This window comes from Cervus elaphus, chromosome 12 (genome assembly GCF_910594005.1).
Source record: "Cervus elaphus chromosome 12, mCerEla1.1, whole genome shotgun sequence".
NCBI lineage: Eukaryota > Metazoa > Chordata > Mammalia > Artiodactyla > Cervidae > Cervus > Cervus elaphus.
This window is the reverse complement of record NC_057826.1, coordinates 47,648,335-47,675,092: the sequence shown is the minus strand read 5'-3', so window position 1 is coordinate 47,675,092 and position 26,758 is coordinate 47,648,335. Positions and strand designations below refer to the sequence as shown.

Below are 26,758 nucleotides of genomic sequence, written 5' to 3'. Positions count from 1 at the left end.
GGCAACTAAGGCCTGGAAAAAGTCAGTTTTCATTCCAATCCCAAAGAAGAGCAATGCCAAAGAATGTTAAAGCTACCGTACAGCTGCGTTCATTTCACATAAAACAAGATTATGTTCAAAATCCTTCAAGCTAGGCTTCAGCAGTACGTGAACCAAGAATTCGCAGGTGTAAAGCTGGGTTTGTTTGTTTTTTTTTTAATTGAAGGATAATTGCTTTCCAGTATTTTGTGGTTTTCTGTCATACAACAAGAATCGGCCATAAGTACACTCATGTCCCTTCCCTCCCAAACCTCTCTCCCATCTCCCTCCCCATCCCACCCTTCCAAATTGTCACAGAGACCCTGTTTGAGGTCCCGGAGTCACATAGCAAATTCCCGTTGCTGTCTATTTTACATATGCTATTGTAAATTTCCATGTTACTCTCTTTATATCTCACCCTCAACCTCCTCCCCTCTCCCCATGTCCGTAGGTCTGTTCTATATGTCTGTTTCTCCTGCTGCCCTGAAAATAAATTCATCAGTACCATCTTTTTAGATCCCATATATATGTGTCGGTACACGATATTTATATTTCTCTTTCTGACTTACTTCACTCTGTATAATAAGCTCTAGGTTCGTCCACCTGATTAGAACTGACTCAAATGCATTCCTTTTTATGGCTGAGTAGTATTCCTTTGTATATGTGTACCATAGTAAATCTGGGCTTTGAAGAGGCAGAGGAACCAGAGGTCAAATTGCCAACATTTGTTGGATCATGGAGAAAACAAAGGAGTTCCAGAAAAACATCTACTTCTGCTTAATTGACTATGCTAAAGCCTTTGACTGTGTGGATCATAACAAACTATGGAAGATTCTTAAAGAGATGGATCTACAAGACCACCCTATCTGGCTCCTAAGACACCTGTATGCAGATCAAAAAGCAACAGTTAGAATCAGCCATGGAACAACTGACTAGTTCCAAATTGGGAAAAGAGTATGATAAGGCTGTGTATTGTCACCCTGATTATTTAACTTGTATGCAGAATGTATCATGCAAAATGCCAGACCAGATGAATCACAAGCTGGAATCAAGATTGCAGGGAGAAATATCAACAATCTCAGATATACAGAAGATACCACTCTAATGGCAGAAAGTGAAGTGGAAATAAAGTACCTCTTGGTTTGAGGAGAGTGAAAAAAACTGACTTGAAGCTCAGCATTAAAAAAAATAAGATCATGGGATCCAATCCCATCACTTCATGTTAAATAGAGTGGGAAACAGGGGAAGCAATGACAGATTTTATTTTCTTGGGCTCCAAAATCACTGCAGCCATGAAATTAAAAGATGCTTGCTCCTTAGAAGGAAAGCTATGACAAACCTAGAGAGCATATTAAAAACTAAAGACATCACTTTGCTGACAAAGGTCCATATAGTCAAAAGTATGGTTTTGTCAGTAGTCATGTACAGATGTGAGAGTTGGATCATAAAGAAGGCTTAAAAGTGAAAGTGAAAATCAGTCAGTTGTAACCGACTTTTTGTGACCCCATGGACTATACAGTCCATGGAATTCTCCAGGCCAGAGTACTGGAGTGGGTAGCCTTTCCCTTCTCCAAGGGATCTTCCCAACCCAGGGATCAAACCCAGGTCTCCCACATTGCAGGCAGGTTCTTTACCAGCTGAGTCACAAGAGAAGCCCAAGGATACTGGAGTGGGTAGCCTATCCCTTCTCCGGCGGATCTTCCCGACTCAGGAATTGAACCGGAGTCTTCTACATTGCAGGCAGATTCTTCACCAACGGAGCTATCAGGGAAGGCTGAGTGCTGAAGAAGTGATGCCTTTGAATTGTGGTGCTGGAGAAGACTCTTGAGAGTCCTGGCATGCTGTGCTCCATGAGGTAGCAAAGAACTGGACACAACTTAGTGACTGAACAATAACAACAACAATGTGGGATCTTCCTGGACCAGGATTAAACCCCTGTGTCCTGCATGGGCAGGTGGTTTCTTAATAACTGGACCAATAGGGAAGTCCATAGCTTTGTTTTTGAGAAATGTTTTTGTTAGGTATAGAATTCTAGGTTGACAGTGTTTCCTTTTACTGCTTTAACAGTGTTGCATCACTGTCTTTTCTATTGCATTGTGCTTGGGGGAAAAAAGAAAAAACAAAACCCTGCTGTTGTCCATGTCTGTATTTCTTTCTACATAATGTGTTTCTTTTTTCCACTTGGCTACTTTTTATTTTCTCTTTTTCCCTGTTTTTGAGCAATTTGATTATGATATGCCTTGGTGTAGTTTTTCTCAAGTTTCTTATTCTGGAAGTAGTTAGGCTTCTTGATGTGTGGGTTTATAATTTTCATCATGTTTGAAAACTTTTAGACTTTTATTTCTTCCGATATGTTCCTGTCTCCCTCTGTTTCCTCTCTTTTTAGGACTCCGGTTACACATATATTAGACACTTGGAGTTATTCTTTATGACTTATGCTCTGTTCACTTTCAGAGTTAATCTTTTAATATTTAGTTTTGGGTCGTTTCTACTGCTAAATGCTCAAGCTCATTATTTTTTCTTCTACCATGTCAAATCTGCTGTTAATATAATTCGATGGTTTTCATTTTACTCATTCTAATTTTCTTCTCTAAGAGTTTCAGTAGATCTTTTTCATATCTTCCATATTTTTACTGAAAATGGAACATGTGGCATACCATTTTAATGTATTTGTCTACTAATGCTTTCATCTCTTTTAATTCTCACTTCAGTTCAGTTCAGTCGCTCAGTCATGTCTGACTCTTTGTGACCCCATGGACTGCCAGGCCTCCCTGTCCATCACCAACTCCTGGAGTTTACTCAAACTCATGTCCATTGAGTCTGTGATGCCATCCAACCATCTCATTCTCTGTCATCCCCTTCTCCTGCCTTCAATCTTTCCCAGCATCAGGGTCTTTTCAAATGAGTCAACTCTTTGCATCAGGTGGCTATAGTATTGGAGTTTCAGCCTCAGCATCAGTCCTTCCAATGAATATTCAGGACTTATTTCCTTTAGGATGCACTGGTTGAATCTCCTTGCAGTCCCAGGGACTCTCAAGAGTTTTCTCCAACACCACAGTTCAAAAGTATCAATTCTTAAGCGCTCAGCTTTCTTTATACTCCAACTCTCACATCCATACATGACTACTGGAAAAACCACAGCCTTGACTAGATGGACCTTTGTTGGCAAAGTAATTTCTCTGCTTTTTAATATGCTGTTTAGGCTGGTCATAACTATTCTTCCAAGGAGCAAGCGTCTTTTAATTTCATGGCTGCAGTCATCATCTGCAGTGATTTTAGAGCCAAAAAAAAAAAAAAAAGTCTCTCACTGTTTCTGTTGTTTCCTATCTCTTTGCCATGAAGTGATGGGACCAGATGTTAGTTTTCTGAATGTTGAATTTTAAGTCAACTTTTTCACTCTCCTCTTTCACTTTCATCAAGAGGCTCTTTAGTTCTTCTTCACTTTCTGCCATAAGGGTGGTGTCATCTGCATATCCGAGGTTATTGATGTTTCTCTTGGCAATCTTGATTCCAGCTTCATCCAGCCCAGCGTTTCTCATGGTGTTCTCTGCATATAAGTTAAATAAGCAGGGTGACAATATACAGCCTTGACATACTCCATTCCCAATTTGGAACCAGTTGTTCCATGTTTTCCTATGGAACAACAATTTGTTATTCCATGTCCAGTTCTAACTGTTGCTTCCTGATCTGCATACAGATTTCTCAAGAGGCAGGTCAGGTGGTCTGGTATTCCCCTCTTCAAGAATTTTCCACAGATTATTGTGATCCACACAGTCAAAGGCTTTGGCGTACTCAATAAAGCAGAAGTAGATGTTTTTCTGGAACTCACTTGCTTTTCCCATGATCCAGCGGATGTTGGCAATTTGATCTCTGGTTCCTCTGCCTTTTCTAAATCCACCTTGAACATCTGGAAGTTCATGGTTCATGTAATGTTGAAGCCTGGCTTGGAGAATTTTGAGCATTAACTCTTGGTTGGTTTCTATGGATTGGATTTTTCATCATTATGAACCATATTTTTCTCTCTGCTGTTTTGCATGTCTGACAAGTTTTGATTGGAGCCTGGTCATTGGGAATTTAACTTTGTTGGATTCTGGATGTTTTTGTATTACTATAAATATTCTTGTATTTTGTCCTTGGACACAAAGTCAGTGCGAAATAGTTTGATCCTTTCTGGTCTTGGTTTTAAGATTTGTTAGGCAGGATTGAAGTAAGGCTTAATTTGTAGCCAACCATCCCCTACTTTAGAAGCATGATCCCCAGTGTACTCTACCTAATGCCTGTGATTCATTAAGTTTTCTAGTATGGCTGATGGAATGCTCTTTTGTGTCTGTTTTTCTCCATTTTGCATTATGTCTGTAAAGTTTCATCCATTTTGTTTCACAGGTTGGTAATTTATTGTTTATTTATTGATGTTTAGCATTCTAGTGCATGGATAAACTATAACTTATTTATCAATTTTATTACTGGTGGATTTTTAGGTTATTTAGGGTTTTTGTTATTGTGAACCAAATTTCTATGAACATTCCTATGCAGAATGGTTTGACAGGTGCTGTCACAACATATATACTAGATACTGTGGCATCACAAATGGTTATTTCTGAAATAGGCAAATGTTGAGCTGAGTTTTTAGGGGAGAAAGAGATGACTAGATGATAAACCAAAAGAGAAGCTTCTAAACAGAAGGAAAGGATTGGAAAGATAATTAGCAAGAAACTGTAGAAAAATGGACAGAGAGGAGACCAAAGTAATAGGTAGACATTGCCATGATAAATTAGAAGATCCAAACACCACTCTGAAGTGTTTCACATATGTAGTCACATAATCAAAAAATTTTTTTAAGAAAAATATCTCTGATCACAATGTGGAGAACGGATTGAATGAAGGTCAGATTGGAGATTTGGAAACGTGATGTGAGGTTATTGCAGTAATTCAGTTCATAAGTGGTGAGGCCTGAACTAAGGCCATGATTGTGGGAACAGTGAAAAGAGAAAAACTTTGAGAATTTAAGGAGATAAACTACTGCAGAAAGAAAGGAAAGGTGATTTGACATGGTAGTCCATTCACAACATTTTGAAAAGGAGGAGAAGCAATTTTCATTAAAATCTGGTAAATTAAATAGGAAATGCAAAAAGTGAAGGCATAAAAAAAAGAGTGTTGAGAATGGGCTTGCCATACGATAGCAAAAATGTTATAAGTTATAGCAGTTAAGTAAGTCTCCAAATTAAGTACTCTACAGAAAAAGACATTTTTTATTTTGAAATTTTCATATGGTAAAAAATATACCATAAACAGTGTTAAGGAACAAATAACAAACTGTGGAGAAATGTTTCAACATATTTAGTAGGAGAAAAGCTAACTACCTATGATATATCAATAATTCCTTCAGATAAATGAGAAAAAGACAAAAAAGATAATAGGAAAATAGGCAGAGGATATAAAGGGCAACATACAGATGAAATACAAATGGCCAGTGATTATAAGAAACTGTTAAACACTGCCCAAGGGGTTATGCTTAAAATTCAAATAGCGAGATAGAATTTTAACATCTTGGCATGGCAACGGTAAAAATATTTAGGATATCAAATGCTGGCTTGAGAATAGGAAAACATTTACATGTGAAGAGAATGTAAATTGGTACAATCTTTTGATTGGAGAGCATTTTGGCACATATTTTGTGACCTTGAATTTGTTATAGGACTTTATCCCTCAGAAATATTTGCACTACAAAACAAAGATATACTTCCAAGGAGACTCATTTCACTGGAGCTTAAAATAGTGAAAAACTGGGATAATCTAAGTAGGAGACTGATAAATTATGTTTCACTGGTACAATAGAATACCATTCATATTTTTTAAAAATGAAGCAGATCTATATATACAAAGAATAGAAAGATATGTACAATTCATTGGAAGAAAAGCTCACGTTTCAGAAACTAATGTCAGGTATGATGCCATTTTTACAAATAAATATGTATTAAAGGCAGTATATACCAGGAACTGGGCCATTAACCAGGAATTCAGGAAAGAACAAGATAAAAGCCCTGCAGTTGTGGAAATAAAAGGTTGTTAACAATGATTACCACTGGGGAATAAGACAGTGGCAGTGGGGGTGGGGTAGGAAGGATGTTTACTTCTTACACGTTTGAACAGTTAAATTTTTGCTAAAAAGCAGCTTTTGCTCTTATAATTTAAAAACTAAACTTTAAAAGAAGTTATACAATTTTAAATTATATTTTCAAATATTTAAAACAGGGATAAACTAATTAATGTTTTTAAGAGTGTGAAAAATAAGTTCTCTCATACTTTCCTGGTGAGAGCATATATTTGCTTTAACATTTTGGAGGATACTTTGGTAATATGCTTTTTTTTTTTAATATTACAAGTTTGCTGTGATGCAAAAACTCTACTTCTAAGAATTATCTTAAGGAAAAATTAAGGAATATGAAAGAGCTACAGGTGTGTTCATTGCAGCCTTCTGTATAACAATGTAAAATTAGCAACAACACTAATTGCCTTCCACATGTTTTTTTTTTAATTAGAAGATAATTGCCCCCACAACATTGTGTTGGTTTCTGCCTACACCAACATGAATCAGCCACAGGTATTACACATGTCCCCTCCCTTCTGAACTTACTCCCATCCCCCACCCTATCCCACCCCCCTAGGTTGTCACAGAGCACTGGGTGAGCCCTTTATGTCACATGGCAAATTCCCGGTGGCTATCTATTTTACATACAGTCATGTACGTGTTTCCACACTATTCTCTCCATTTGTCCCACCCTCTCCTTCCCTTACCATGTCCACAAGTCTGTTCTCTGTGTCTGTGTCTCCATTGCTGCCCTGCAAATAGGTTCATCACTACCATCTTTCTACATTCCATATGCATGTGTTAATATACAATATTTGTCTTTCTCTTTCTGACTTACTTCAATCTCTATAATAGGCTCTAGGTTCATCCACCTCTTTTGGACTGACTAGAATGTGTTCCTTTTTTATAGCTGAGTAATATTCCATTGTATACATGTACCACAATTTCTGTATCCATTCATCTGTTGATGGACATCTAGGTTGCTTCCTACATGGATTTCTTAATTAAATCATGCTATATACATACAATTTTAAATGGTTGTTGGTATCATATTGGATGCCACCCTAACAGTCATTTTCATTTTCTTCATTGCTGATGGAATTGCCTAGTTGTTTTTTTCTAGCTGTTGAGTGGTAATAGATCAGGCAGGAAATTCATAGTCCAGGAATGAATTGTGATGATGATGGTTGTGTGTTTGTGTGCAAAGTCACTACAGTCGTGTCTGACTCTTTGTGACCCCATGTTCTATAGCCCACCAGGCTCCTCTGTCTATGGGATTCTCCAGGCAAGAATACTGGAGTGGGTTGTCATGCTCTCCTCCAGGGGATCTTCTTTTCAAAGAGATCAAACCCAGGTCTCTTATGTCTCCTTCATTGGCAGATTCTTTACCACTAGTTCCGAAACATTTTCATCACCCCAAAAGAAAACCCTGTATACATCGAGCAGTCATTCCTCATTCTACCCTCCCACCAGTCCCTGGCAACCACAACTCACTTTCTGTCTATAAGAATTTATCTGTTATAGACTTTTCATACTACTGGCATATGTGACTTTTTGTGTCTGGCTTCTTTCACTTAGCATAATGTTTTTGAAGTTCAACCATATTACAGCAGTTATCAGTACTTCATTCCTTTTTATGGTTAAGTAATATTCTATTATATATATAATTATATACATATATTTTTAAATATTTGTATGTGATATACTTATGTATATATATCACATGTTGTTTATCCATCCATGTGTTGATGGACTTTGGACTGTTTCTACTTTTTGACTATTGTGAATAATGCTGCAATGAGTGTTGCCACCAGCATACAAGTCTCTGTTTGAGTCCTTATTTTCAATTCTTTTGGGTATATAACTAGGATGGAATTGCTGGGTCATGTGGCAATTGTTTGTTTAACTGTGCTTGGAATTACCAAATTTCTTCCACAGTAGGTTCATCATTTTATGTTCCCACTAGCAACGTATAGTGGTTCCAGTTTCTCCGCATTGTTACCAACAGTTATATTGTTTTTGTTTTATTATTACAGTTGTCCTAGTGGGTGTGACGGAGAAGGCAATGGCACCCCACTCCAGTACTCTTGCCTGGAAAATCCCATTGACAGAGGAGCCTGGTGGGCTACAGTCCATGGGGTCGCTAAGAGTCAGACACGACTGAGCGACTTCACTTTCACTTTTCACTTTCATGCATTGGAGAAGGAAATGGCAACCCACTCTAGTGTTCTTGCCTGGAGAATCCCAGGGACGGGGGAGCCTGGTGGGCTGCTGTCTATGGGGTCGCACAGAGTCGAACATGACTGAAGCGACTTAGCAGTAGCAGCAGTGGTTGTGAAGTGATATCTCATTGTGGTTTTGATATTGATTTCTCTAGTGACTAGTGATGCAGAGTAGTTTTTCATTTGCTTGCTTGCCATTTGTATATTCTTCTTAGGAAAAATGTGCATTCAAGTCCTTTGTCTGTTTTTTAATTTGGTTGTTTGTCTTTTTGTTGTCAAGTTATTAGAGTTTTTATATATTTGGGACACTAGATGCTTATCAGATATACTTTGCAAATAGTTTGTTTTTCATTTTGAGGTTGTCTTTTTTTAAATAATATCCTTTGGTGTATAGAAGTTCTTAATTTCGATAAAGTCAAATTTATTAATTTTTTGTTGTTGTTTATACTTTTGGTGGCTAATGTAAGAATCCATTGTCCAAGTATGTGAAGTTTTACTCCTAAAACTTTTCTTTTAAATATGTTTTCTTCTAAGAGTTTTATATTTTAGTTCTTGCATTTGGGTCTTTGACCCACCCTGAGTTAATTTTTCTGTGTACTGTAAGAGTCCAACTTCATTGTTTTGCATGTGACTATCTGTTCACTGAAAAGGTTGTTCTTTCCCCTATCAAATAATTTTGGCAGACTCAATAGAGGAATATTTTATTGAGGCCGCTGCATGCCAAGCTTGTCTGAGTGCTGGGGCCCTGGGAAAATCAGATGGTTTTTGCCGCGTAGGACCCATAACTGAGGGGAGACATCCAGAGAAGCACCTATAAGGACGATGTAGGGTGGAACGAAGTGACTGTGGCTCTGTTCTAATACTCTATTCAGATACTTTCTTTTATAGGCTCATTCTTTGGCTATATTTTCTTCTATTTCATTAAATGTGTTTATTTTATATTTTATATTCCACACTAATAATTCTTATAACTGATGTTTTTTGTGAGTCTTATCCTGAAATTTTCTCTGATGGTATTCACAGTAACCTACTTTTCATGTCTCATCAGATTGTAGTATGGGTTTATGTTCCTTGAAATTTTATTAGTGGTTTAATTAATTTTTTTGAAGTTTAAATTGAAGTTGAATTTCTTGAGAGAGATTTGTTTTACCTTTTGCTAAATGTCTGGGGGCACTGCCAACCTAGGACTGATTTGAATGAAAATGTCTCCTTGTGTTTTGAGGACTATTCCGATTCTATAAATTCTGTCACCAAAACCATTTGAGGGTGGACTTATAGTCTTGAATAGTCAAGAATGACTTATTTTTTGCCTCCATTTATAGCCAAGACTGAGACAGAAAATTTTCTTTAACATTTTCCTCTGTCGGATGAATTGTTTTTTAGCTTGCTCACCGAGGATATTGCCTTTTGGGGACTCCTTGCTTTATGCAAAGTCCAATAAATAGCCTACCTTCCTTGGGCCCACATTGTCTCTTGTCTGCCATGCTCATTGTCTTTTAATACTAAAGCTCTAGAGTACCAAAGGTTGACAGAGACCACAGGTAAAACCTGACTTTGGATCTTGAATCTCTCTGGCTTCATGATCCCTTCCCCACTGCTGTTTATTTTGGCTTCTGAGGATCTCTTTTGCATTCTTGGTTAATCAGCCATGCATCTGCATTTTTAAAAATAATATTTAACCAGCATTTTAATGATGTTTTCCACTAAGCATTTAAAATTTTTTTGATAGCTAGTCTGCCAAAACTATAATCTTACATTGCTTCTGAGTGAGGATAATCTGTACTGTATTTGTCTTAATCTTTCCCCTGCTCTTAAATGGTTTTGTTGTTTTAGTTTTTTCTTTATTAAGTATAATAGTGAGGTGAACATCTTTATTCTTTATTTGTTTTATTAATATATAGATTATTTCCTTGGAATAGTTTTTGAGTAGAATTCCTAGATGAGAAAAATGACCATTGATTTGAAAGAAGTTTAAGAAGTAGAATCAATAAGTCTTGCATGTAGGAGGGGAAGCAGAGGAAGGAATCTAGTATGAGACTTATGTTTTTGGCTTACACAACTGGGTAGATGATGATGTCAGTAACTAAGATTGGGAATACAGGTTAAGGTAGGTGTGTGCGTGGGGAATGATAACAATGCATGTAGGTAGAGACATTTTTATTAGGCAGTTGGAAATAGGCCCAAGAGAGGGTTTGGGGCTATAGATACAAAACTGAGATTCACAAAATTAGAGTTCCTGGATTCCTGGAATCCGTCAAATATAGTCTCAGGGGTCTGTGTGTTCACTAAATCACTTTTAGATTCATGTTTTCATTTCAACAAATCTGGATCACCTGGATGACCATCTTGTAAGAAGTGTTACCAACTTAACTTCAGTGTCTGCATTTGTATTTATGTTTATAATCTTGCTGATGCCAAGTATCACAGAGCTAGGCTTACTATGTAAATGATGCAACAGGTCAGGTGAAGATGAATTGGTGTCATCGTGTGCTTGTCCATATGAATGAAGGTTTCATAGTAGTTTAAACAGAGAAAAGTTGTGGGAGACCTGAATCATCATATGATAAACAGTTCTGTTTAAATTAAAAAGAACCCTATGCTTTAGGAACCAGCCCCATTTTCACATTTTGAGTTCGTAGTAGATTTCAAGAAAATACAACCATCCACATATTAATGTTTATTTTATGAATTTTTTTACATTTTAGTTTAATTTGAATTCATTTTATAAAGTGCTTGGTTGTATACTTGTGTCAGAACTATAAACATAAGGGATTTATATTTAGTTTTGTATTTTAGTGAGTGAGTATTGTAAATAATTTCAGTCAACACTGAAAACTTAAGAGAATTTTTTTCTTTAAAAGTTTTCTGTACATTATACAAATTCGTGGATGAGAGCTGAGCCATGGGTTTAAGTGAGACTTCTCCAGAGAGAGAGTACAGAATGAGAAAGAAAGACTGCTGAGAAACAGAACCTTGAGATACAAGAGTAATTAGGGAATGAATGAAGGGAAAGAGAAAAAACTTGGAAACCCAAAGTTAAGAGTAGAATAAGGAAGCCCAAGAGAAGAGAGTGCTTAAAAGGAGGAAATTGAAATGTCCTTAAAAGGCCCTGATGGTCTTTGCCCAAATATTTTCAGTTGAACGATAGTGTCAGTAGTCATAATTTTGAAAGTAAAGGAGTGAATAGGAGGCAAGATTGTAGAAACAGTGAGAGGAGACCTTTCTTAAAATAAGCTTGGTTATGATGAAAAGAAAAAAAAAATGTTTCTGGAATGGGACATAAAGTCACTGTAAATACATGTCCCTGAGGATATTTTTGTACTAAAAAGAAGGGGATAATGGAAATAGGGTTCTCATACACAGGAGAAAAAATAATTAACAGAAAAAAAGTCTCAAAGGAGATGAAACTCAATATGATGCAGATAACAAATGGCAGAATTACCCTTGAAACAGTAAAGATGATGTTACTTTGAGATGAGATGTGAAGTTAAAAGCAGAACTGGAGTCATGCTTGTTGGCTTTTAATTTTCTACGAAGTAAGGGCTAGATTGATGGGGTGAGAGTAGTAGTTTAAGGTTTTGGAAAACACTGGTGAAGATTTGTGATAACTATTATGAGAAATAAACTGGCCCCTTTTATCAGCAATACTGAAAACTTTGCTGAGACCTGGCCTGTAGTTTTGGCTTTGTCCCCTACTAACTCTGTCAATTGGGCAAGTAATTTACCCTGTCTGAATATCTGTAGAATGAGTAATTAGACTAGATAAATTTCAAAGAGTTTTCTAGTCCCCAGATGATTTAATTTAGAAGTTGAGCTCTAAATCCCTTATAATAAATAATCTGACACAAAAATATTTTATTTTCCCCTTTTTACGAGTTACCTTGGGAGCAAAAAAAAAAAAAAGACTGTTTTAGACTACATTTAATTAAAAAGCCAGTTAGAATAGGAAGGAAAAAGGAATGAAAGGGCTTTTTTTTTTCTCTTTTTCAAACACACCAGTAATCCACTGAAGACAAACAACACAGAAAGATGCAGGAACTAGGATAAGAAAATAAGGTGAATGAAATTGTTGTCAGTATCATCTTAGCCTCTAGCTCTTAAGAATTTGTAAGTGAATTCCAGCTATGGGTTAAGTTATTGTGAAATTCCAGTGAAGAACAGGAAAATGAGGCAGCCTGCAGGAATTTCTTGTAACAAAATCCACTCTGAAGACCTAGCTGCTGTACTTATTTAAGGAAGGAGTGGCTCCAAATAAACAGGGACTTCACAATGACTGAAAGTGTAAATTTAGAGCGTCCCCTCTCTGTGCTCTCAAGAATTTTATTCATAATTAAACTTAAAAACTTAAATTTAATTTACAATTTGGAATATGAACCACAAAAAAGTAGCTTCCTGAAGATTATATCTGGCCTTGTAAAATTATATCTGGCCTTGTAAAAGGAATTAAGACTACGTTCATCAACCATGGGATAGTTAATTCTTTATTTTTCCCTTGAGAAAGTTCTTTACATAAAAAAGACAAAACAGTTGTGAGTTGTACCTGAAATGCCAGAAAATCCAGGACTACTTGATTCCCTGAGCACCTTCGCCTGGAATACTTAGGAGCTGCTTTTATGGAGATGTGTGCACCTACCCTGTTCATTGCGTCCAGCTCTAGGCTAAAAGTGCCCTGAGAAAGAGACCTCCTGTGAAAGGAAGGCTTCTAGTCCTGCCAACTCTTAACACTGTTTACATGTTTACAGTTCTGCTTCTTTCACCAGAATGTGAATTCTTGGAGGGCAGAGAAATTGTCTACTTCATCTTTTTATCCATAGAGCCTCTAACAGTTACTTGCACATAACAATTTTCTGTTGTATGCTTATCAGATAAATGGATAATGTAAATCTATGATTTAGTGTTCTAAATAGTTAAAGGCAGAATATATACAATAATTTTCAAACTTCTTAAGGTATAGGCAATAGTAATTCTTTTCAATTGTTTTTTTTTTTTTTAACATATATTTTATTTATTTGACTTCATGAGGTCTTAGTTACAGCACATGGGATCTTGTTCCCTGACCAGGGTTTGAACCCGGGCCCCCTGCATTGGAAGCACAGAGTCCTAGCCACTGAACCACCAGGGAAGTCCCCTTTTCAATTGTTTTAACACCAAAAGAAGTGGTATCTGGCACCTCTGAAAATTAAGGAGACCATATAAACATATATGGGCTTCCCTGAGGCTCAGCACACACTGCCTGCAATGTTGGAGATGCAAGAGATGAGGATTAATCCCTGGCTCAGGAAGATCCCTTGAAGGGGAAAATGGCAACCTATTCCAATATTCTTGCCTGAAAAGTCCCATGGACAGAGGAGCCTGGTGGGCTGCAGTCCATGGGGTTGCAAAGAGTTGGACACAACTGTGTGACTAAGCACATAAACATATATATGGATATATATATTCCTGAATACATGTATGAACATGTGTTGTTTTGATTATTTCCACACATCTCTTGTCAGGCAAACTTTTCTAGAACACCATCTTTATTTTGTTATTCCCCTTATTAAGGACCCATGATGGCTTCTAGTTGCGTAATGTATTGGTTTGGAGCCTTAGAACAATCTAATGAAAAGCAGAGTTTTCAATTAAGTCCAAGATTTCATCAGCATTGTGTAATGGAAACTATATAGAATTATGTGGGCATAATTATTAATCAGTTCTATTTGAATATAAGGGTCAGAAAGTCAACTCAAATTAGTTTAAGAAAAAAGCAAGAGAGGAAGGAAGAAAGAAGATATTTCTTTGAATAAATGGGAAGTCCAGCAGATTGTATCTAGCTATAGGGCATGGCTGTTTCCAGAGGTTCAAACAATGTTGTCAGGACTCTGTGTCTTTATCTCTCAAGTTTACTTATTTCTTTTTGGCTTCATTCTTCAGTAGGATTTCTCTATGAAGGCAACATGGCCTCCGGCTGCCTTGGGTTCTCATTCTTCAAGTTTAGCAATCTTCGAAGTAGGAGAAATCTCAATCAACTCTAGAGGAAAAGTTAATGGGGAGGACTATGCTTGGCGTCATGTACCCATTTCTCAATCAGTTATTGTGGTGAAAGAATGGACTGCTTTGACTGGCTAAATATGGATCACATGTTCGAGCCTTGTAGCCATGGGAAGATGGTGTCACATGATGGTCATTTCCTTCAAGAGCTACTTGGGATAGGGTAGGGCACTTCTCCAAAGGAAAACATGTGGCTATTACCAGATGGGAAATGTATGGACAAAAGCAGCTTAACAGTCCACTACAGCAGAGCTGAGATGTAGCCTGTATGTGCAGGTTGGATGAACCAGCTGGCATCCATCCAGATAGCTCAGGGGTCCATTCTGAATGGCTGGTGTACATGCTGTACCATTGTTAACTATATTGAATATCATCTCTGCATGACAGCATTTCACCACTTACGAGTTAAAAATAACATATGTAATGCAATATGAGCGCTGTTGAACACATAAAAAGTCATTTATCTTTATGGAACAAAAATTACTTTGCACTTAAAATTTTTTTGGCAGGGAATTTTTCAGAGTTTGATCAGCTTTGGAGCAGTGAAAGTGAATTGGTAAAACCAAGTGAATACCCTTTGTTTCTTCTTAAGAAAAAAATTAATAACCTGAATATATAGTCTTTCATGAAGCATTTATATCATATTATCACTCTCCCCAGTATCTGAAAGAGGTTTGACTTTCTGATAACAAGACTGAATACTCCTGTCAGTAGGGAGCTTAGGGAAACATGCACCAAAGCAAAGCTAAGTCCCAAGTCCCCAACATGCCCTTCAAAAGCAGTCATCCATTTAATTTGATCTATTAAACAAACTTAGCAGTTGGGATGCCCACACAGTGAGAAAAGATGCTTAGAGATGGAATTTTGGCTTTAATTGGAATCTTCTGTCCTTTATTAGACAACCATAAGCTTTCGATTATACACACCATCTTTATTCAAATGTGGATTTATAAAACCTTATGCATTTTCATCCTTAGCAACAGATTTAGGAATAAAAACAAGCTCCTGCCATGAACAAATATGAGAAATTTTCTTTTCTCTTTCTTCCTTTTTTTTTTTGCCATATCCCAAAAAGTCATTGATAGTTGACCAGATGCCCACTGTGTATCTAGAGCTATGTTAGCTACTTGAAGCTATTAAAAGGACATTTGAAAAATAATCCCTGTCCTTGAAGAATTTAGGTAACACATCTCAGGAGAAAAAATTGACATACCTGGAGCAACCAGATAACACTTAAATAGCCACTTTGCTATTTCTAGTAATGATGTAATGACTTCCATTTCAGCCTGCTGAAATTTTACACATTCCTCAAAGTCTGTCTCTGGAACGGTTATTCAGTTAGCTTTACCTGATTGCTTCAATGTAAGGTGGGACCCACATTCCATTGAAATATCCACTTAAAATTTCTTCAGTAGCTCTTCATGATCTACAGGATGCTGTCCAGCCTCTGTAACCTAGTAAGGAGCCCCTGACTACTTCTGTTGCATTATCTTCCCTTTCTCTTCTATTTGTACACAGCTTCAAAAGCAAACCAAATCCTGGTACCACAGCCAAACCTGGCCTAATGAACAAAACAAAATGAAAGTTACCAAATAATATGGATTCCCATATCCTATCTTCTCTGCTTAGAATAGTCCTTTCCTCCAATTTAGATCTGATAAACTCCCACTAATCCATTAACTTAGCTCAGATACCAGTCTCTTCATAAGATCTCTTCCTTTTCCATCCTCTGTTGTGCTCTCTTTTTATCAACTAAATGACAACAACAACAACAACCTGTTGTTAAGATTCTAGGTGGTAGTGGTTTGCTCTAATACCTGCCTTCCCCTTCTAGACTCTTAGCACCTTGAGGGCAGACAATGCCTTACTAATTTTGGAATCATGAGTGTCCAGTAAAAGTGCCTGGCGGTCAGCAGGTTCTTCATAAAACTGTATTGAAATGAATTGGATTGCATTGAATTAAATGGAAGTGTAGAGAAGACTTGAGGTAGCTGAAGATCTTAGGATTTTGGGTCAATGAAACCTGAGTTTTCTGTCAGTGTTGAAAAGGGGAAAAAAACATAGAGAAGGGGGAAATGATAGGATCAATAGGTCAGAGGTGAGAATGAGCCTGGTGAAAGATGGCGACTGTGAATTATCTTATGTTTGCTGGAATGGAGGCTGTAGAGTGTGTAGGGTTTGGAAATAAGGTCAGAAAGGCCAGGCAGGGCATGTTACGGAAGACTTTGAATGTCAGTCAGAGGAGATGAAACATGATGCAATACATACTGCAATTCAAGAAAAGAAAAATTTAGAAATATTCTAAATATCTGTGTACAAAATGAGCTTATCACTTTTGTATTTCTTTGTTTTGGCACTTATCATATTGTTACTGTTGATATGTCACTGGTCCCAGCTGACCTTGAGTCATCTGTACATAGCAGAGTGATGGTTTGAAGCAGTGTGATGTGTTGGATATCAGAAGCCCAGAAGTTGAATTTCCGCTCTGACACCAATTTGTTACCTCATATGGTGAAATCGCTTTACTGCTCTAATCCCCAGTGTTCTTTATCTGTAAAATGAAGGCAGAAGGTGGGCGACATGATTCATGAGGTCCCTTTGATCTCTAGGAGTCTGTATGTAGCAAGGTAAGTAATGCTTAGCTAATTTATTAATCAGTCTCTGCCTCTTGCTTTTGTTTGTTTATTTACCTGTCTTCTCGGTATCAGAGTTGCTTCATTAGGCTGTCTCTGACAGTCCCACAATCTGCTCTGCTGAGACCAGTCTCTGAGGTTTTGACCATCTTGTCACACCTACAAAGCCCTTCCCAGCCCCTCCTGCGTGTGTGCATGCTAAGTTGCTGCACAGTAGTGTCCGACTGTTTGAGACCCCATGGACTATAGCCTGTCAGGCTCCTCTGTCCATGAGATTCTCCAGGCAAGAATACTGGAGTGGGTTACCATGCCCTCCTCCAGGGGATCTTCTCAACCCAGGGATTGAACCAGCTGAGTCTCTTATGTCTCCTTCATTGGCCAGCGGGTTCTTTACCACTAGCGCCACCTAGGAAGCCCTTCCAACACTTCACCCTTCCTTAAAAACTGCTCCAGTCCAACATTTTTCTTAAAGCTTTCCCTAACTAATCCACGTCTCTGATATTTACCCCTTGCTTTTGGTGTTTAAAGATATTTTGTCTTGAGTTATTAATTGTTTTATATTGACTTTTTTCTGTCCAATTAGTTTGTAAACTTTTAAAATTTGTTAATCTCTCCTATCCAGCTCTACTCTAGGTCAAAGCTAATCATAAAATAGCTATTTAACAAGGTTCTTGAATATTGAACTGAGTGATGTACAAGAATATTACTAAAGATAGAAAAACCAAAAACATCAAAAAGACGTCTATAGAGCTTGAAATTGAGGTAATGCAGTATATCAGTGATTTTGTAGATAGTATTTTGTATCTAGCAAAAAGCTAGGGGTGCTTTTGATTGTTTTTTTGTTTTTCTTTTAAAATTAATTTTTATTGGAGTTTAATTGCTTTACAATGCTGCGTTAGTTTCTACTAGCAAAATGAATCAGGCCATACATATACATGCATCCCCTCGCTTTTGGACTTCCTTCCTATTCAGGTCACCCCAGTGCATTAAGTACAGTTCATTGTGCTATACGGTATGTTCTCATCGTCTGTTTTATATGTAATATCAATATGTGTCAATATGTATATGTGTCAATCCTAATCGTTCAATTCCTCCCATCACCCCTCCCCCTTGGCATCTATATATTTGTTACCTACGTCTGTGCCTCTATTGCTGCTTTGCAAATAAGGTCATCTATACCATTTTTCTAGATTCCACATATATGCGTTAGTATATGATATTTGTAAAAGATTGTTTAAGACAGGGTGATCTGTGAAGTTTCTGGTCTGTAGGCTTGTCTTGAATTAAAGAGTGGGTGATACTAGGACCTAGAGATACTCCAGCCAACTCAAGGAAAAGAGAAAATAGAGAACTGTTTACTGAGTGACTTTGCCGTTGGACATGTCCCAGCTGCAGCTTGAGAACATCGGGCAGAGTTACCACCCTGCTGCCACAACCTCTGCCAACTTGGATAAGAAGCAATGAAGTTGACCTGTCTTTTGGCTCTGAAACAAGGCGAGGGAGCGCACCATCAGGCATGGGAAGGAAGAAGTTGTGAAACGAAAAGACATCAAAAAAAGATGACTGACTGTGATCCTCTCTCCTCCTTTCCCCTATTACCCTGAGTCTCTCCCCTGCGTGCTTGACACCTGTATAATGGTAAAAACCAGATCCTTGAACTCTGCATCAGCTGGGGCACAGGGCCCTAGGGGTCGAGCTTAGGGCAACGGAAGACAGTGTGAATCAGTTGTTTTGGGTTGTTTTGTTTCCTACACAAAAAGGTTTGAAAATCATTACTTAGGTAATTAGCTTTTAAACAACCCAGTGCTTTTAAAACTCAATGCAAAACACAAGAGGAAAGTTCAGTGTTTGAAGTAGTTGAATTCTAGATCTGGCAGTGTCAGACTCTCTTGATTGAAAATTAGCTCATGGAAATAAAACGTCTGAGGTTAGGAGCTTCAAATCCTGCTTTTGCTCTGATTGCCTCAGGCTGGCTCTGGTTGGAAAGTCTAGAACTGTGGATTCATTACACGTCACCCCCATTCCCCATCTTTCTGACGTGTCCCTAAGCTGTTGGTGTTTATAGCAGGCAAAGTCAGCATTGTGTTGATTTGTCTTCTGTGTGCGGAAAATGTAGGAATAACTCCCACGTGTCATCAACTATTTAGTCAGCACTCAGTTCCTTAGCAGGGGAAATAGTAAGATTTATTAGGGAAAGTTTCCGTCATCCCATATAAATAGATGCACAGTTAAAGCAGATGCAGAAGGCAGGGTGTATATTTCTGTGTGACTGATCATAAGGAACTTATTACCAAGAACTCTTCGGAAAAATCGGTCATTTGGGAAGATGGCAAACATAAGAATACACTTATATTTTTAAACAAAATAGTCCTCAGAACACTAATTTCGACTTCAAGTGCATTATTGGGGTAGGAATCATTGTAATCAAAAGCTCTTTTTTTTGCTTTAGTTTTTTACTTTTGAGAAAATATATGCAAGTGATAAAAGCAGCCCAATAGTAGAAAAAGGTATATAAAGTGGGTCACTTTCCTACTACTGTCTCCAGTTTCCTGTCTACTCCCTTCATAGGCTCAATGTTGGCAGTTTATGTGTATCATTCAGAAACATTACAAACCAAAAAGCAGATTCTTTCTCCCTTTTAGCTCTTACACACATGACAATCCACTGTCAATATTCTTCTGCAGCTTACTTTTTTCCTCAACAATATACTCTGGAAATCATTTCTTATCAGACTGCACATATGTGCCAGGCTCATTGTTTTTAACAGATATAACTCATGTTGACATCTTGTCATAATGGCTTTAGGGGTTTTTGTTTTGTGTCAGCTTAAGAGATAGACTTCCACCACACCCCTACTGCCCAGTTCTGTTGTTCTCTGTCCAAAGGTAATCACTATACTGAAATTAGCATGTATCCTTTCTGCCTGGTTTTTATATAATTTAGTGCATATGTATTTAGTATTTCATTTGTGTGACTCTGGTACCATTTATTTATCCGCAATTCTACTTTTGAAGGTTTTGGTTTTCCCAGTTTTTTTACTGTTAAAAACAATGCCACAGGTTAATACTTTGTTTCATGCCTCCTTGTGCACATTGATGTGAATATTTTAGGGTATATTCCCACAGGTTGAATTGCTAGGTCCTAGGGTCTGTGCTCGCCAATTACTTTTCAAAGTATCTCACCTTTTTTTCCATATTCTTACCAACACTTGGGCTTCTCAGACTTCTAAAATATTACCAATCTGATAAATGTGAAATAGTACCTCATTATAGTTTGTTATATATTTTTTCTAGTTTTTTTGGCCGTTTAGTTCCCTCTAATAACCTTTGACAGTTTTTCTACCACATTACTTGTTTTTCCTTGTTGATTGATAGCGATCTATTTAGATTCTAGTATTATTACTATACCCAGTAATATGTATTCTAAATAACTTCTTGTAGTCTGTGACTTGCATTTGAACTGTTTATGTTATCTTTTTTGTCTAATGGAATTTTTTTATTTTAACGTGTTCAAATTCTCATTGTTGTCATTTGTGTTTTGATGTTATGCTTAAGAAACGCAAAGAAATGTAATGAAGATATTCTCCTATACTTTCTAACTTTTATGATTTCCTCCATACATATAAGTTTTTAATCCATGTGGAATATATTTTTGTTTTGGCATGAAGTGAAGATTTGTATTTTTTCCCCTCGTATATATACTGGCTATGGCCAGTTGTCTTAGCACCATTTATCTAATGGTTGTGGCTCCCTGCTGACATGTACAGCTATCTTTGTCCCATACCAAGTTTCCATATGTGTGTATGTCAGTATCAACTTATTTTGTTCCTTTGGCCTATTTTTATATCCTTGTACCAATACCACACTGCTTAAATAGTTATATCCTTATAATTAGCCTCATAGGGCAAGATTCCAGGCCTTACCCTTCTGTTTTGATAAGTTTCTTTCTTAGTTTTATCTCTTTAATCTTCCATATGAACTTTAGATAGATTTATTAAATTCCTTGAAAACTCTTTTTGGGATTCTGAATGGAGTTATAATGATTCATAGATCCATTATAAACTTATGTCGGGAACTAGCGGAGTTACACAGTTATATCTTTTAATCCCTCAGTGACTCATCATTTCTCCAGTGCATCTTTTATGTGATGTTTTGTTTGGTTCAATTCAGTCGCTCAGTCATGTCTGACTCTTTGAGACCCCATGGACTGCAGCTTGCCAGCCTTCCCTGTCTATCTCCAACTCCTGGAACTTGCTCAAACTCATGTCCATTGAGTCAGTGATGCCATCCAACCATCTCATCCTCTGTCATCCTCTTCTCCTCCTGCCTTCAATCTTTCCCAGCATCAGGGTCTTTTCCAATGAGTCAGTTCTTCGCATTGGGTGGCCAAAGTACTGCAGTTTCAGCTTCAGCATCAGTCCTTCCAGTGAATATTCAGGACTGATTTCTGATTGGTTTGATCTCCTTGCTGTCCTAGGGACTCTCAAGAGTCTTCTCCAATACCATAGTTCAAAAGCATCAATTCTAAAAAAAAAAAAAAAAAGCATCAATTCTTTGGTGCTCAGCTCTTTTTATGGTCCAGCTCTCACATCCATACAACACTACTGGAAAAACCATAGCTTTAACTAGACAGAACTTTGTTGGCAAAGTAATATCTCTGCTTTTTAATATGCTGTCTAGGTTGGTCATAGCTTTCCTTCCAAGGACCAAGCATCTTTTGATTTCATGACTGCAGTCACCATCTGGAGTGATCTTGGAGCCCAAGAAAATAAAGTTTCTCACTGTTTCCATTGTTTTGCCATGTTTTTTGCCATTGTTTTTCCATTGTTTTTCCATCTATTTGCCATGAAGTGATGGGACCAGATGCCATGATCTTAGATTTTTTGATGTTGAGTTTTAAGCCAACTTTTTTACTCTCCTCTTTTACTTTCATCAAGATTCTCTTTAGTTCCTCTTTTCTTTCTGCTATGAGGGTGGTGTCATCTGCCAGAAATCTGATTCTAGCTTATACTTCATCCAGCCTGGCATTTTGCATGATGCACTCTGCATATAAGTTAAATGAACAGGGTGACAATATACAGACTTGGTGTACCCCTTTCCCAATTTGGAACCAATCCATTGTTCCATGTCCAGTTCTAACTGTTGCTTCTTGACCTGCATACAGATTTCTCAAGAGGCAGGTAAGTGGTCTGATATTCCCATCTCTTGAAGAATTTTCCACAGTTTGTGGTGATCCACACAGTCAAAGACTTTGACATAGTCAGTAAAGGAGAAGAAGATGTCTTTCTGGAACTCTCTTGCTTTTTCTATGATCCAGTGGATCTTGGCAGTTTGATCTCTGGTTCCTCTGCCTTTTCTAAATCCAGCTTGAACATCCAGAAGTTCACAGTTCACTTACTATTGAAGCTTGGCTTGAAGAATTTTGAGCATTACTTTGCTAGTGTGTGAGATGAGTACAATTGTGCAGTAGTTTGAGCATTCTTTGGCATTGCCTTTCTTTGGGATTGGAATGAAAACTGACCTTTTCCAGTCCTGTGGTCACTGCTGAGTTTTCCAAATTTGCTGGCATATTGAATGCAACACTTTAACAGCATCATCTTTTAGCATTTGAAATAGCTCAACTGGAATTCCATTACCTCCACTGGCTTTGTTTATCATGATGCTTCCAACAGCCCACTTGACTTCTCACTCCAAGATGTCTGGCTCTAGGTGAATGATTGCACCGGTGTGGTTATCTGGGTCATTAAGATCTTTTTTGTGTAGTTCTATGTATTTTTGCCACCTCTTCTTAATATCTTCTGCTTCTGTTAGGTTCGTACCATTTCTGTCCTTTATTGTATCCATCTTTGTTCTCCAAACAGGTCGTGTATGTATTTTATTTGAGTTTTGCCTAGGTATCTACTATAAATTAGATATTATATTTGTATATATATATGTGTATATATATATGTTTCTCTTACACCCTGAACATGGATCCTAAATGCTGAATTCTCTTATGTATTTGAATTATTTGTCCACAAATTCTCTTGCAGTTTTCTATGTAAATAATTTTAGAGCCTGAAAGTAAGGATAGTTTTCTTTATTCTAATTTTTGATCTTTTAAAAAGTGTTGCATTGGCTAGGACTGTATACATTAGAGAATTAAGAGAAGCTGTGATATTGGTACTCTTGACTTGTTCCTGACTCTAAACAGCACACTTCTAACGTTTTACCCCTAAGTGTTAATAAAACATTGAGGTTTATGGTGGGCTTCCCTGATAGCTCAGTTGGTGAAGAATCCTTATGCAATGCAGGAGACGCCAGTTTGATTCCTGAGTTGGGAAGATCCACTGGAGAAGCTGTACTTTCCACTCCAGTATTCTTGGGCTTCCCTTGTGGCTCAGCTGATAAAGAATCCACCTGCAATTTGGGAGACTTGGGTTTGATCCCTGAGTTGGAAAGTTTTACCACTAAGTATTAATAAAACATGGAGGTTTGTGGTAGATACCATCATAGACTGATGGCCCCCTATTACACCCCAAGTTGATTCTCTCTTTTTTCCTTGGTAAATTTTTATCTGGAGACATGGGTGTCAAGAAAAATGCTTACATTCCCCAGCGACCTCCACCTAGGTGAAGTCACATAACTTAAAAGTCATATACACAAATTCCAGTCTTATCCCTAAAGGGAAAACATAACTGCTTCCCCTTTCTCTCCTTCCTGCCACCTGGAATGCAGATGTGATGACTAGAATTGAAACAATCATATTGGACTTGAAGTGATCTTAAGGAATAAAGATCACAAAAAACATAACAAAATGATAGTAAGAACTTGGCTCTGGGCTACCCAACCAATCTTTTACATGCAAGAGAAATAAAAAAAAATCTAGGTAGTTCAAGTTTTCGTCAGTCATAGCCAAGTCCAGTCTTACAACACTCTTTATCAAGGTAATGAGTAATAAATTCCCAATTTGCCAGTAGTTTTTCTTTTTTTCATAAATTGTGTTTTTATAAGTTGCTGATCTGTGTTAAAGAAAATTATATTGATAGATTTTTTAATGTTCAGTCATCCTTGGGATTCTGTCATGATACATCCTTAGAGTTTGCAGATGTCCAAATATTCTTTTTCCAGAGTTTTAATATGAAAACATTTAAACACATAGAAAAGTTGATTTGTACAGTGAATATCCATGTATCCACCACCCAGATTCTACAATTAACATTTTATTGTATTTGCTTTGTGTCTTATTTGTTATGATGTGCTTATTCATTTAACTAATGTTTTCAAGTATTTGTATTTATGTGTTCAAAAGTGAGAATAGCCAGTATTTTCTTTTCTCATACTATCTTTGTCTGATTTGAGTATCACGAATATACTTACCTCATTAAAGTGAAGTAAAGAGCTCTTCCATTTTTGTCTTCATTGAAAAAGTCTCACCAATATAAGAAATAATCTCTGAAGATTTGGTAAGACTCATCTCTTTGAGTAATATTTGGTTAGCATGATGCTTTTTTAATGGATATACTTTCTTAAAATTACAGACTCCATTCATTTAATGGTTATACATAAATATATAGATAGACCTTTCTTTTTCAAATCAGTTTTAGTGATTTATTTATTTGTACAGGACTATTTCATTAAATTGTCAAATTTATTAGTGTAATGATATTCATAGTGCTTTTAAAAATCTTGACTCTGTTTGTAATTATGTCATTTTCCTATTTTTCTCTCAATCAGTTTTACTAGGTTTGTCAGTTTTATTAGCTTTCTGAAAGAACTAGCTTTTGGATCTGTTGATTCCTTATTGATTTCTCCCCCCTTCCATCTAGTTCTTTTCTATTGTTACTATTTCTTTCCTTCTGCTTTCTCTGTTCTGAATGACTTTCCTCTCTATGCTACCTTCTCTTCTACTATATGCTTTTGAGTCTTTAAATTTACTTCTAAATACTGTCTAGATTGCATATCACACATTTTAGTACTAGTGTTTTCATTGTCTGAATGAAATGCTAAACATTTGGTAATTTCTATTAGTTTTTCTCTCTTCATAATTATTTAGAAATTTCTAAAATGAATAGGATAGTATACCTGTTATATCGATTTCTAATTTTATTGCATTGTTATTATAGAACATGTTTTAAGTGACTTTGATTCATTGATACTTGAAATTTGCTTTTTGACAGTTTTTTTAAAAAGGGAATTCAATGGATAATCTTTTCTTTTTTATCATCTTATTATAGTTTTTTTTTTTACAATGTGTTAGATTCAGATGTACTGCAAAGTGATTCAATTATACATATGTATGTGTGTGTGTATATATATATGTATGTATGTATATATTCTTTTTTAGATTCTTTTCCATTTTAAATTATTACAAGATATTTATTATACTTTCCTGTGTTGTACAGTAGGTCCTTGTTGGTTATCTATATTATATCCAGTAGTGTGTATATTTTAATTCCAAACTCCAAATTCATCTGTCCTCTCTTCTTTTCCCCTTTGGTAATGGCATAGTCAGTTTTTAAAAAATATTTCATGTGTGCTAGAATGAATATATTTCTTGTCATTCAGAGTATAGGATTATTTACATTATTTGCATCTTTTACAAATGTGATGGTACATTTACCATCACATACACACACAGACACCTATATATAGGTATATATGAGGTGAAAATTACTGTTTCTTTGATGTGAATTATTCTACTTATTCTCATGTTCTGTTTGCCTTGAAGTTTTAAAAATTTGATATCAATATTGTTAAATTATCAGTTTAATTTTAATATTTTTCTAGGACATTTTGTCCATCTGTTTATATAATGACCTCTTTGTCATCACTTTTAGGTGTGTCTCTTATAATCAATACATGGTTGATTTTTTAAAAATCCTTCTGAGAATGTGTGTCTTTAAGTAGGCAAGTTCAAAATATTAATATTTGTATGTGCTTTGGTTATCGACCTACTTGGACTTATTTTGAGCATTTAAGTTTTCTATTTACCATTATTTAACTTTTGATTCCTTTTTTTCTTCTCTATATTCGGTTGATATAAGTTTTAAAATTTATTCTCTCTTTTCTTCTCTCCTGAAAGTTTGCTATCTGTCTAAGGTTAGATTTAATATTAAAATGTCCCCTGTGAGAAATTACAACGCCAGGCTTGGTACTTCCCTGGTGGTCCAGTCATTAAGAATCTGCCCTCCAATCCAGGGGATGCAAGTTCAATCCCTGTTTGGGGAACTAGGATCCCGCATGGTGTGGGACAACTGGGTCCGTGTACCGCAACTAGAGAAGCCCGTGAGCTGCAGTGATGACCTGGTACAGACAAAAAATAAAAAGAATAAACAAAACCCCAGGCTTTCATACTGCTTTCCCAAGCTTGGGGGTTAGATTTCTCTACTTCTCTTTTCATGGGAGAGGTAGGCCCCTTCAAGGGTCTTCCTCCAAGGACATCTCTTGGGTCCCCAGAATCTGTCTTAGGGAGCTCAGGGTGATCCTTTATGCAGTTTCTGAAGTTGAACCTCCAAGAAGGTGGTCACGAAGATGGGTGACCAGTGCCAGGCCTTCGCTGCTCTTAGCTGGGGGTGGGATGAGCGACAAGGGCGCCTGAAGAAAACCCCGAAGAGCTAATTGGGCTATCGAATGAATCAGAGGGTTAACTCAGACTGAGTTCACTGTAGTTTTGTTTTCTGTCTTTACTCTGTAGTCTTTTTTTTTCCATTTGAGCTTAGCTATTTATTAAAAAATTATTTTCACTGCATACTAAGCAGCATTTCCATGTGTAGGGGCCAGTCTGCT

The 26,758-nt window shown here is 36.9% G+C and overlaps 1 long non-coding RNA gene and 1 other non-coding gene across 3 annotated transcripts in view; one reads left to right on the top strand and one right to left on the bottom strand.

The window, feature by feature from the left end:
* The window catches only part of LOC122705615, an 80,137-nt gene that overhangs the window by 29,137 nt on the left and 24,242 nt on the right, over positions 1-26,758 (top strand). The gene's annotated exons all lie outside the window — the stretch shown is intronic.
* On the bottom strand, positions 13,378-13,450 carry TRNAG-UCC. Its single transcript has one exon. It is a non-coding gene; the product is annotated as a tRNA-Gly (tRNA).